At 42.9% G+C, this 10,748-nt stretch overlaps 1 protein-coding gene across 3 annotated transcripts in view; it reads right to left on the minus strand.

The window, feature by feature from the left end:
* Positions 1 to 9,609, minus strand: part of GALNT11 (polypeptide N-acetylgalactosaminyltransferase 11) — a 48,060-nt gene extending 38,451 nt beyond the window's left edge. Inside the window, exon 1 of one of the 3 annotated variants that reach the window (XM_042044215.1) lies at positions 9,526 to 9,609. The gene's annotated coding sequence lies outside the window, so the exon portion shown is untranslated. Of the gene's footprint in view, positions 1 to 2,534; positions 2,640 to 9,445 lie in introns of those variants that run through there. The other 2 variants (XM_042044217.1, XM_042044216.1) reach the window with 2 other exon arrangements.
* Positions 9,610 to 10,748: the final 1,139 nt, after the last annotated feature.

Raw genomic sequence — 10,748 nt, forward strand, 5'->3', positions numbered from 1 at the left:
GCCAATTTAACTCCTTCTTAAAAAAAGTCCAACAGGATTGTTTTATTACTAAATTGAATCTACCTGCCAGTTTGTTTTTAATTAAATACAACCATTAATTTTTGACCTTACAGAGGGATGGGTGATTGCGCTTTATGAATTAAGTGGCTCTTTTTGACAGAATACAGGCAGGTAACTACTCATGCAAAGACAGGTTGGGCCTATAGGAATCTAAATCATGACATTCAGCAAGGACAGATGCCAAGTCCTGCACCTGGGACAGACCACTTCCGTGGCTGCTGGCACAGCCTGAGGAACAGCTCTGCAGAGAAGGACCAGCCAAGGTCTGGCTAAGCACAACCCTGCAGCAAGGAGAGCTGAGCGATGAACCCACAGGAGCACAGCCAGCTGATGCAGGGGTGCAATCCCACTGCTCCCTGAGACCACAGGCAGAGGACAGCACCTAAGGAGGGATTTGCCAGTACAAGACAGACATCAGAAAACTGGAGTGAGTTCAGTGAAGGGCCACCTAGATTGGTCACAGGCTGGAACACTTGCCCTCTGAGAACTGAGCATGCTGGGCTCCTTCAGCCTGCAGAAGAGATGGCTTTGGGATGAGAATTAAATAGCAGCCTGTTGCTACCTACAGGGATGTTACCAAGAAAACAGACCCAGGCTATTTAGTGAGGTGCAAGGTAGGAGAAAGAAAGAACTAAAAAAGACTAATGTTAAATCATGTTAATGTTAATGTTCAGTCACACCAACTCTCATTCACAGAAATATCCTGTGGACCACAGGTCCTCTTGCATAAGACCACTGTTCCCATTCATTTTAATGAGATGACACATTAAGATCTATTTTTAATTAGCCTCTGCAAGTCCCTTCTAAATTCAACTTTCAAAGCTTTGAGAGCCAACAGTTTAGTCATTTCAGCATAGATACACAAATCCCTGTCATGCCACCTAAAATAAATCCTCCTGCAATGAATACAAAATCTTGAGCAACAGTTTACAGATAATCTTAAAATACCAATAATATTCATTATATTTTAAAGATAAAGAAAGGCACGTGGATTAGTTGCATGAATCGTTCAAGACCTATGAAACTATACTCTGACTATATGAAGTCTGAAAAGCTTTAAGTGTTTTAGGACAAATTTAATAATTCATCTTCTTAGGTCTTTAGGTTCTGAGTCCTTACTATTTTTCCTGTGTCAAATGACTCACTCATATACTGATTTGTATTTCAGTTTTTGGGCTTTAACAAGAGATATCTAAATATTGCACAGTATCATTTTCAAATCTGTGAACTATACATTAAAACGCCTCCTCTAGTAACATAACTTTGCTTACCAAGCTTTTTGGAATTTCTCAACTCCAGTAAAAAAAATCTTTACTTAAGCAGGCTGCCATACCAGAGTGTATGCAAACACTTCGGCTTTTTTATAATAAAAATGTGAAATTCCTCCTTTATCCACTTGCATTTCAAAAGCTCCCTTAAAGAAATGCTCAAGTATCTTCTGCCCTAACACCTTCCACCTTTTTGTCAACAATAAAACATACTGGGTTTTTTCCTTACTGATAAAGGGTACCTTTCTCCCCACGTATTACTCCACTCCATGAAGAGAGAATATTTAATGAGGACTCTAATTTAAGGACACAATTTTAGTGGAAAAAGCAGTTACAAGTTTTGGAAAGAAAAACTTGTTTAAGTCAGGATCTCATGTTAACCAACAGCTGAAAAGAATACCCGGTTTAGTTACAACCAGTGGTACAATGCTGCATCAAGAAAAGTAACATAATAGTCCAGCCTGCTTGGAGAAAACAAGTACTCTTGGATTAGAAATGTGATCTTACCAAAATCCTAGTGCCCAATCCTGGGTAAATAAGTGCAATACAGTAGACAGTTTCATGCTGCTGCAGTGTCCTCATTCCCCTCCACAAAAATCCTTCTTATTTCCCAAAGCACAGTTATAAGAAAGAAATTCTTACCTATCCCCCTGACAAACGCTCTGTAGGCTGCTCAGCTGCATGTTCCTTTAAGCCATCTGGCACACAAATACATGTCATGCCATTCCCGGAGTCCTAAAAATACCTTCTGCCTTTTTTGTTGCTAATAAATACTTTCTACTAATTCAAACAGCGAGATTTTCTTTTCATCAGTAAAACCAGCTCTGAAAGAAGCCAGAATGTCTCCAAAGAAATGCATTTTGCAATACAGCCCTTCCTTCTTCACAGAGCTTAGCAAACAGCAAGGTTAAACACCCCACAAGTTGTTCTTCAATGCATCCCTCACATTAAAGATTCATGCATCTAAATATTAGTTTAACAACCCTTCAGCACTATATACAAACGCAGAATGTAAGAGAGCTTACAAGGTCAACTACACACAAATAAGCTGCTTAATACCTTTTCTAAATGTTTAAAATCTGCTTAGCTGTTCCTCACATTTTATGCCGGCAAAGCTCACCGAAATAACAACAAAAACGCAGATTCATGCAAAATAATTAGATTAGCGACACTTCTACAGGAACAGCTGAACTGTAGAACCCTCACCTTTTTCCAGAGGAGTCGGCACTAAAGCAGTGCAAGGTTACACAGGAGAGCACATTGACTGCAGATCCAGTCGGTGTCTTCATTCCCAGTGAACAATGAACCGCTGAGCCAGAAACTTAACACTTTGTTGCTTGCAAGTCCTGACTGGGAATAGGGTAACAGGCACAGATTTCTCTAGGAAAACAGCCCAGTTTGGATGGGTCTGAGGACACCAATGCTGCATGCACTCTTTTGCCTGCATATACTGCCCCAAAAGCATCAATATATTTTTGTTTGCAATTATTTTTCACATCTCTTTTATTATGTTTTTTCAGCTGATGCATGATCCATATCAATCCATGGATTTGGCAATATACTCGTGGTCATTTTCCTGCCACTCACATAGTCAATCAGTGGCATTCTTCATCATGACTGGACAATAATAATGCTAGAGAAAATAATCATTAAGTTGTACAAAAATTCCTTTACTTGTCATTTTCCAAATCACTAGTAACTTCATGAGATTTCCATATTTTGACAGAAATTTTCTAGGTACGCATTCTATTCATCTTCAGAAATTTTCAACAGAAGTGCTTTGGGCTTTTTTCCAGTCTTTTACAACAAAAGCAAAAGCACATTTTCTAATTCTTAAAAAAATGAGAAAAAACAAAAAAAAAAAATCAGACTTCACTTGTGCAACCCTCCTGACAAAAAAAGCTGGCAGCAGGTCTGTCAACAAAACAGACCTCACTAAAGTACTTTTGAGTAGGACAGTGGTAAAAAGTGAGGTTGACCAGTTTGTTTTAAACCTGTGACTACTAACCATGGAAACTGCACTTGGCACAAGTTCTGCAGTAGCTCCCAGAAGGTATCTACCATCCACTTGTGCAGAACTCAGTACTGAAATCAACAGCTGGATACAAAAAAAGACATAAAAGGCATCTGCCGACTCACACTAGAAACTTCCAAAGACTCTACCCGAACATGTATAAAATGCAAACCCACTGCAATTATGTTACTATTTGTACTACAGAATTGGAAACTACTTAATGAGAATGGTTACATTGCATCTTACGCTGCAGCATCAGATTACAGAATTCCTAAATCTCCGCGCCTGCTCCCCACAAATCATACAAATCTACTTCATTTCTCCTTCTGCAGGGTTTTCCTTTTCAATAGGCAGAAATTTACATAGAAATACTTTTTTCAGTCAGAACAGGATCAAACATCTTTATAGAGCCTGAGTAACTGATATAAGCATAAGGCTTTATTTGTTTAAAAAAACCCCCAAACAACAAAAACCAAACAAACAAAATTATAAACAATAGATGAAATGTAGCCCCAGAATTAGGAGTGAGGTTAAAACAAGTTACAGTTTAAATCCCTAGATTGCCTCTAACAGGAAAATATTTAACTCATTCTAAACTGCTCAGAGTTCTTAACCCTGTTATATTTCTCCATGCTATTAAGAGATGGCACTTTCTTAGAGATTTCCTCAATATACCATGTCCTGTGTTTTTCCATGTGGATGGCCATTTTTAAAAAAAAAGTAGAAGGGAAAAAATACCAAAAGCATGAGTTGAATTCAATGTCCATCTGCATTTCTCATGTCTAGAAACAAACATCACTTGGAGTTTTTCACTCCAAGCTTTAGCACAAAGTCTGCAGTATCCACGCCATTTGGAACTTTCATTTTTTCCCCAGTAAGAAATTCTGAGATAAACCAAAACCCTGCAATCTTCTTGCTTTGGATTCATTTTCTCATCAGAAGTTTAAAGTATTTTCTGCACACAGGTTTTTCTCTATGTCTTTTATCCTCTCACAAATGTCTCCAGACATTAATAAAAGAGAGTAATCCTAAGGATATAAACATACTTTGTGTTCTCTCTCCAACTCCCTGACTGCACCAGGACAAGTACCAGATCGAGCCAAGGGACACACTGGTTGAAGTATTTGTTTTGCTGCAGATTTTGATGAGATTCCCATCAACTCAATGTCTCTGCTCTCTCCTGATGCATTAAGGCAAATAGTTTAATTGTTGGATTAAAAGAAGTCAATAGCAGAAATAGATCGTACACTGCCTGTAAGGAGAGCAAACTTCTACAAGTTACGCCAAAAATTAATTTTCTTAGTCTTTCATTCCTTCTCCGTGATCTTACAGACTCAATCTTTCCTTCTCCCAAGAAATCCCTTTGAGGAAAGAGCTGTGGACCACTCCTTTTCCATCCCCTCTTGGTCACTTTTCTTCTACTTATCTATTGCCAGTGTTTCTGATGGGAAACTGGATTTTGATGTTGAAATCACGGATGTTGCAACAAAATGAATAGCAGACCAAAAATACATTTTCCCACTTCAGTAGGAGCCATGCCTCCCAACACTCTGCTTGCACAGAAGGTTAATGTGCAATCCAAAACTTGGCCGCCTCTTGGTTCATGGGTGATGAGTCTCGACATCTGCTGACACCAGAGATAAGAGATACATGCTAACTGACAAAATTAAGGTATTCCAGGAAATGGAAAACTAAAGGAAACACTTCTAGAAAACATACTCAATAACAAATATGAGAAGTATTAGAGACAGTGGCATACTTTGTTCTTGATGTTATGCTTCAGGAATTCGCAAAATAGTCAAAATACATACAAAGATTGATTCATGAGAGGTTTTGAATCAAAACAGGATAGTTTGTGCTTCCTGGAAAAGTATCTGTGTTTTAATTAAGGCCACCTCCAAGGTTTAAAGCACCCAATTTAATCCTTGTCTGCACAAGAAAATCTGTGTCATTTAGCCAAGCAACATTTGGATGGTTTTACACAAACTAAGAAGACCTCCACGAACATGCTTCTATTATTCATTAAGTATTTGCTTAAATCAGTTTGGCACATAGCAACCCTTCACTGAGGTACCTTCCTTTCAGCATGCCTCTGCAAGTTTATTAGCTTAGCCTGTCAATTTAAAATCTGACTTCTTAAATGGTGCAGTGTCTCCATAGTTGAAGTCTTAGGAGTGACAAAAAGTTATTGCAGGTGGGCAGTTACTCCCCAAACAGCCACTCTGCAGCATTTCTTCGTGCACATATTCCTTCCCTCTTGAGCAGCAAGAGTTACTTTTGTCCTGTTCCATGGCAAGAGAGGCTGGAGCATGAATGTGAACAGTCTCTGTAGCAGAGCTGATAAGGTAAAACTTGTCAGTCAGAGCAAACTTCAGGCTCAGAAATGCAGAACTTGCAACGGCACTACTGCCATGAGACAGAAAACCACAACAGCTCACCTGCTCCCAACTGAACTTGGAGCCACAAAGACATCAAAGGCCCACGAGCACTATGGGATATTGGATATTGGCTCTGGACTCCTCCCTGGCCTGCACAATTTCTTCTTGCTCACACTCTAAAGCACAGAGCAGGCAGCACCAAATCCTGAGGTTCCTGCATCAGGGGTCTCTAACCAGCGTCAGCAGTGGAAAAGCTGATTCACCCCTGAGCACTGTGTTCCAGTTTCAAACATGCAAAGGATCAGGCTGCCAAGCCAGACTGCACAAGAAAAGGCTGAGATACAACACATGCAACACACTTTTACAGGCACTTCACTTCGTACTCTACATTTCAGTAACACCATCAATTATTTAATCTACAGACTTAGCATATTTTCACATCTCAGGGAATAAGCTCAGAAGTTCCTACAACAAAATATCAGAAATTTAGTATACTTGAAGTCAATTCTTGAATGAAACAGTACAATCAGCTTCCTATTTTTCCGCCTTTTTTGCTGCAATGTATTTCTAGTTTTTACAGAGTTTTCAAACAGGGAATTTACACTAATTCTTACACAATGCTGACTCACATGAGAAACATGCTAGAACGTGGCTGAAGGATGTGGTGCATACTATTGACTTACACAAAGAGAGCTAAACAAATGCTTTTACTCATGCTGCAAAACCCTGGTTGAACAGCTGAGGCCTTACCACTGACAGTACTTTATACATTAACACAGTAGCTGCAACAGCAGATGCTTTCATCTCCATAAACCACCATATGTTTTGAAAGGAAACTTTAGATAAGAAGACAGTTCATCTGCCTCCCACACTCTAACAGGGATTGAATCAGAGTTCACCTCTGTAATACTTTTTGAGAAAGAAAAAACAAATTCATTTCTGCACTTGAAATACGAGAACTCACTTTTGCTCTGCAACAGCAAGCAACATCTCTCCAGAACGAATGGTACTAAAGGAAATTGCTTGATTTTGGGGATACCTGTAGCTGTAGTATCACCTAGCCAGGCAGATGGAACTGTTTAGGAAGTTGACAAACAACAGTCACAAAAAAGAATTAATGTAATCTTAGAAGTTTTGCTTTTTCCCTTCAGTGGACATCTCCCTTTACTTCTCTCCTTCAGGTTATCAACACACAGCTGCCAAGCTGTCAAACTCAGCTTGCTGGCTGCTCAGACTGCAACTGTTCTACAGGACCTTCAAGGAATGTAACCAAAGAACCATCCTGCCTCTGTTCTTTTCACCCCCACAGTACCCTGTTCTTTCTCACTGGAAGATCCAAAATCCCCACTTTTACTTTCTGCTCAGACAATTCTAACCTCATCCATGTGACCCCACACTACACACATGCCCTATACCCACCATTAAATAACTTGGGGTTTCCATCACTTACTGTGAAGAAGCCTACTTTGTGTAAGTTTTCAAAATACCAATAATTTATCTTTATTTCCCTTGCCCTGCTGCTTCTGGGCTTTCTGCCCCCTAAAATGCTTCAATCACACCTACTGTTATTTTATTTTACATCACTATGAAAATGATGATCAGATTCACCCCTTCTCATAAACTACTGTCATACAGAAGCTTTTCAGAAACCCTATCCAACGTTACTCCCATGCATAATGCAGTATTGATTTCCAGCCTCTGAGAATGTGATTAGATAGTAGAAGCCAGGCCACAGGCCCTGAAATCTGCAGTCAGACTCTCTTACAGCAGAACAAATGCCACTTTGCCTGCTGGCATCCTCATCTGAGGCTGGGAGACGAAGGCTCATTAGAGCTGCACTGTTATTTCTTTCCTTCCCTGCTGCAGAAGAGCTCCTAAAACTCTGCAGGAGCTTATCTTACCCAGAGACGAGGAAAAGCTTATGCAGAAGGCATGCAGTTCTTCAGAGAGTTCTACCGGGGGAGGCCAATTGCTTGCTAATCAAAAGCCTCTTATCTGGAACCACCTGGCCATTTATGCTGGTCTAAAATGAGGCCTAGGAATCCCAGCTGGACTATTTCACATATTTAGGGGTCCTCCACAGGGTAGCATGGCAGAAACACACTGTCAGGAAGAGGTTGGTACCATCCTTTCCTGGGCACAGCCTGCACTTGGATCAGCTTAAGCTAATCAGAAATACCTGGGTAGAGTTTCCTATTAAGATGACATCCATAGGAAAGAAAAAAAAAAGCTAGCTCATAAAGCATGCAAGAATATTTAATATCACTTACAGACTACCAGAGTACTCTTTCTACAGAGAGAAGGCATTTGATCTTATGTTGAAATGCATTTTCCAGGGAAAAACAAAGCATGTTAGCAGTGTTAACAACCCTGCCCACCTGCACAATCACTGTGCTGGAACTGAGAGATTTCACCCTTCCTTTGAATATAAAGCAATGCTCCAAATACTCTGGACCAAATGGAGAAAACACTGATGGTTTACAGAACAGCGACAAAGTCAGGTCATGAGATTTTATTTTTTTTCTTTGGAACAGCAGGGACTGCACTTTAATTATGTAATAAAGTTCGGTAAGGTCTACTGCAGCTGCCCTGCAACTGATATTAAAAACACCTCAGGATACAGCTTGGCAGACATGCTGTAATGGAGAGCTTCAGTGCTCTAGTTACTTTCAACGGCGGTTTTAAGGCTGACACCTGTGAGGAAGTGAACAAAGGTGAAGCAGCTGTCTGGAAAGGTGGATTCTAAACACAATGTTTGCTTCCAGTACCACATCACAGCACAGAATTCTGACCTGCTAAGCTCCCCACTGCCAGTAGCACAGAGCTTTTGGTGGCTTATTCAGATTTGTCTCTTTTCTTGCAAGCAAGGGACCAGAGAAACTTTATTCTGCCTTGCAAGTAACTTTGAGACAGTCCATTTGCTTCAGTATGTTCTGCTACAGCTTTCCTTATAAGCTTTAACACACACATACAAAAAAGAAAAATACCACATGGTAATAATGAACTGACTAGAAGGGCTGGAGACCAGCCACAAAGAATAACACATACTTGCTAAAAGGAAGAGAGAAGCCTCAATGTTGCATATAAGTATAAACTGAAGAACAAGGGGGGAGCAGAGGGGGGAAAAAACGGTTTTAAAATAAATTTCCCTTTCATAAAAATAATAAAGCTTTAATACACCACGGGGTCACACAGCGCTCCAAAAAGCAATGTCTGATCTCGCCCTACAAACGAATCAATGAACGGAGCAGCGCCAGCAACACCAACACGTACCGATCCTCACATTTCGGGTCAGATTTGCAGAGTTTCAGTCTACCTGCAGGCGTGCTACTGCCCCTTCACGTGCACTTAAAGACTATAAAAAACAGTAATTACGTTATCTCCCATCCTGTGTAGCACAACCCGCTGCAGCTCCTCGGTCTCCCCCCGGGGTCAGGTTAAACCAGGAGCCCCCAGCAGGGGACCGGGTCAGGCGGGGACCCGGCCGGGGCAGCCTCCCGCTGTCATCTCACCCGAGACCCGAACCGGGGCAGTCCTGGAGCGGACCCGCCGCTGGGGCTCAGGAACCGCAGCCTCAGGGCAGGCGGGAAAACAGAATCGCACAATCAATTAGGTTGGAAAAGACCTCTGAGATCATCGAATCCAATCTACGACCAAACACCACCGTGTACAGAGAGTCCAATACCGCCGCTGGCCCCGTTCCTCACCCCCGGGCTGCCCCTCACCCCGGCGCCGGTTCCCCCGCCGGGGCCGCCTCCCCTCACGCCGCCACCACGGCCCGTGTCCCGCACAGCCCCGCACTCACCGCGGCGGCGGCATCGCCCCTTCGCCCGCCCCGCGCCCGCTGTGGCGGCGCTCGCGCCATGTGACCGCTGCCTCCTCCTCCTTCTCCTCCCCATTCTCCTCCTCTTCCTCCTCCTCCGCAGCCGCCATGACAGGCGGAGCAGGGGCAGCCGGAGAACATGGCGAGCCCTGAGGGGCAGAGCCGAGGGGCTGTGAGGATGTGTCCTGCGTCCCTTTTGCCGAGCTGTGAGGGCAGTCAGGAGTGCAGGGCTGTGGATGTGCGGGTTTCGCTCCCCTCGTCCCCTCAGATTTGCTGTGTATGTCTGCTCGTCCCAGCGGGCTTACACGGTGTCTGGCAGCTCTCTGTGCCGATTAAAACCTTTTCCAGCCCCTTAAGGTATTTGTTTCGGGCTTTTCGGCCTTAAGTGGCCCCTGGAAGTACAGAGTCACAGAATTGTTTGGATTGGATGTCTGGAGATCCCATCCAGCCCAACCCCCCTGCCAAGGCAGGGTCACCTGGAGCCGGGGACAGAAGAGTGTGTCCAGGTGGGTTTGGAATGTCTCCAGAGAGGGGAGACTCCATGACCTCCCTGGGCAGCTCTTCCAGTGCTCTGCCACCCTCATTGTAAAGAAGGTCGTTCTCACGTTGAAGTGAAACTTCTTGTGTTTCAGTTCATGGCCATAGCTCCTTGTCCTGTTGCTGGGCACCAAAGAGTTGCTGGCAAAAAGAGTCCAGCACCATCCTCTTGGCACCCGTGTCTGAGATATTTTTATGTATTAATGAGATCCCTTCTCAGTCTTTAGACTGAACAGGCCCAGCTCCCACAGTCTCCCCTCATAAATGAGATGCTCCAGACCCTGTACTTGTCCAGGGGCTTTGAAGGGGAAAAAAAGGATTGTAGGTCAGGCTGATGGAGGATGTCTAGGCTAACCAGCCGTGGATCCCTGACCCTATAGTTTGAGTTGTTGTGTGGAATGTGAGGGGATGGTTTCTTCAGCTGGAAGAGGGAGATAGCAGAGAGAAATCTACCACAGCTACACTGAAATAACCTGAGATTGGCTGTTAATGTGCTTCCATAGTGACAAGATTTACATCCTCACAGGTGGAGAGTCATGCTGAAACCTCAGATCTTTGATACTCAGAGTAAAGGGTCGAGCCACTGGCTTGCTAAACCCACCACACCACAGATCCATCTTTGTGCAGGACCAAGTTGGCAGGTGTCCTTTCTCCAGGAAAAGTGGTGA

Source organism: Corvus kubaryi, unplaced genomic scaffold, assembly GCF_017639235.1.
Source record: "Corvus kubaryi isolate FWS band 111438036 unplaced genomic scaffold, C.kubaryi_AGA036_p1.0 37398, whole genome shotgun sequence".
In the NCBI taxonomy this organism is placed as follows: domain Eukaryota; kingdom Metazoa; phylum Chordata; class Aves; order Passeriformes; family Corvidae; genus Corvus; species Corvus kubaryi.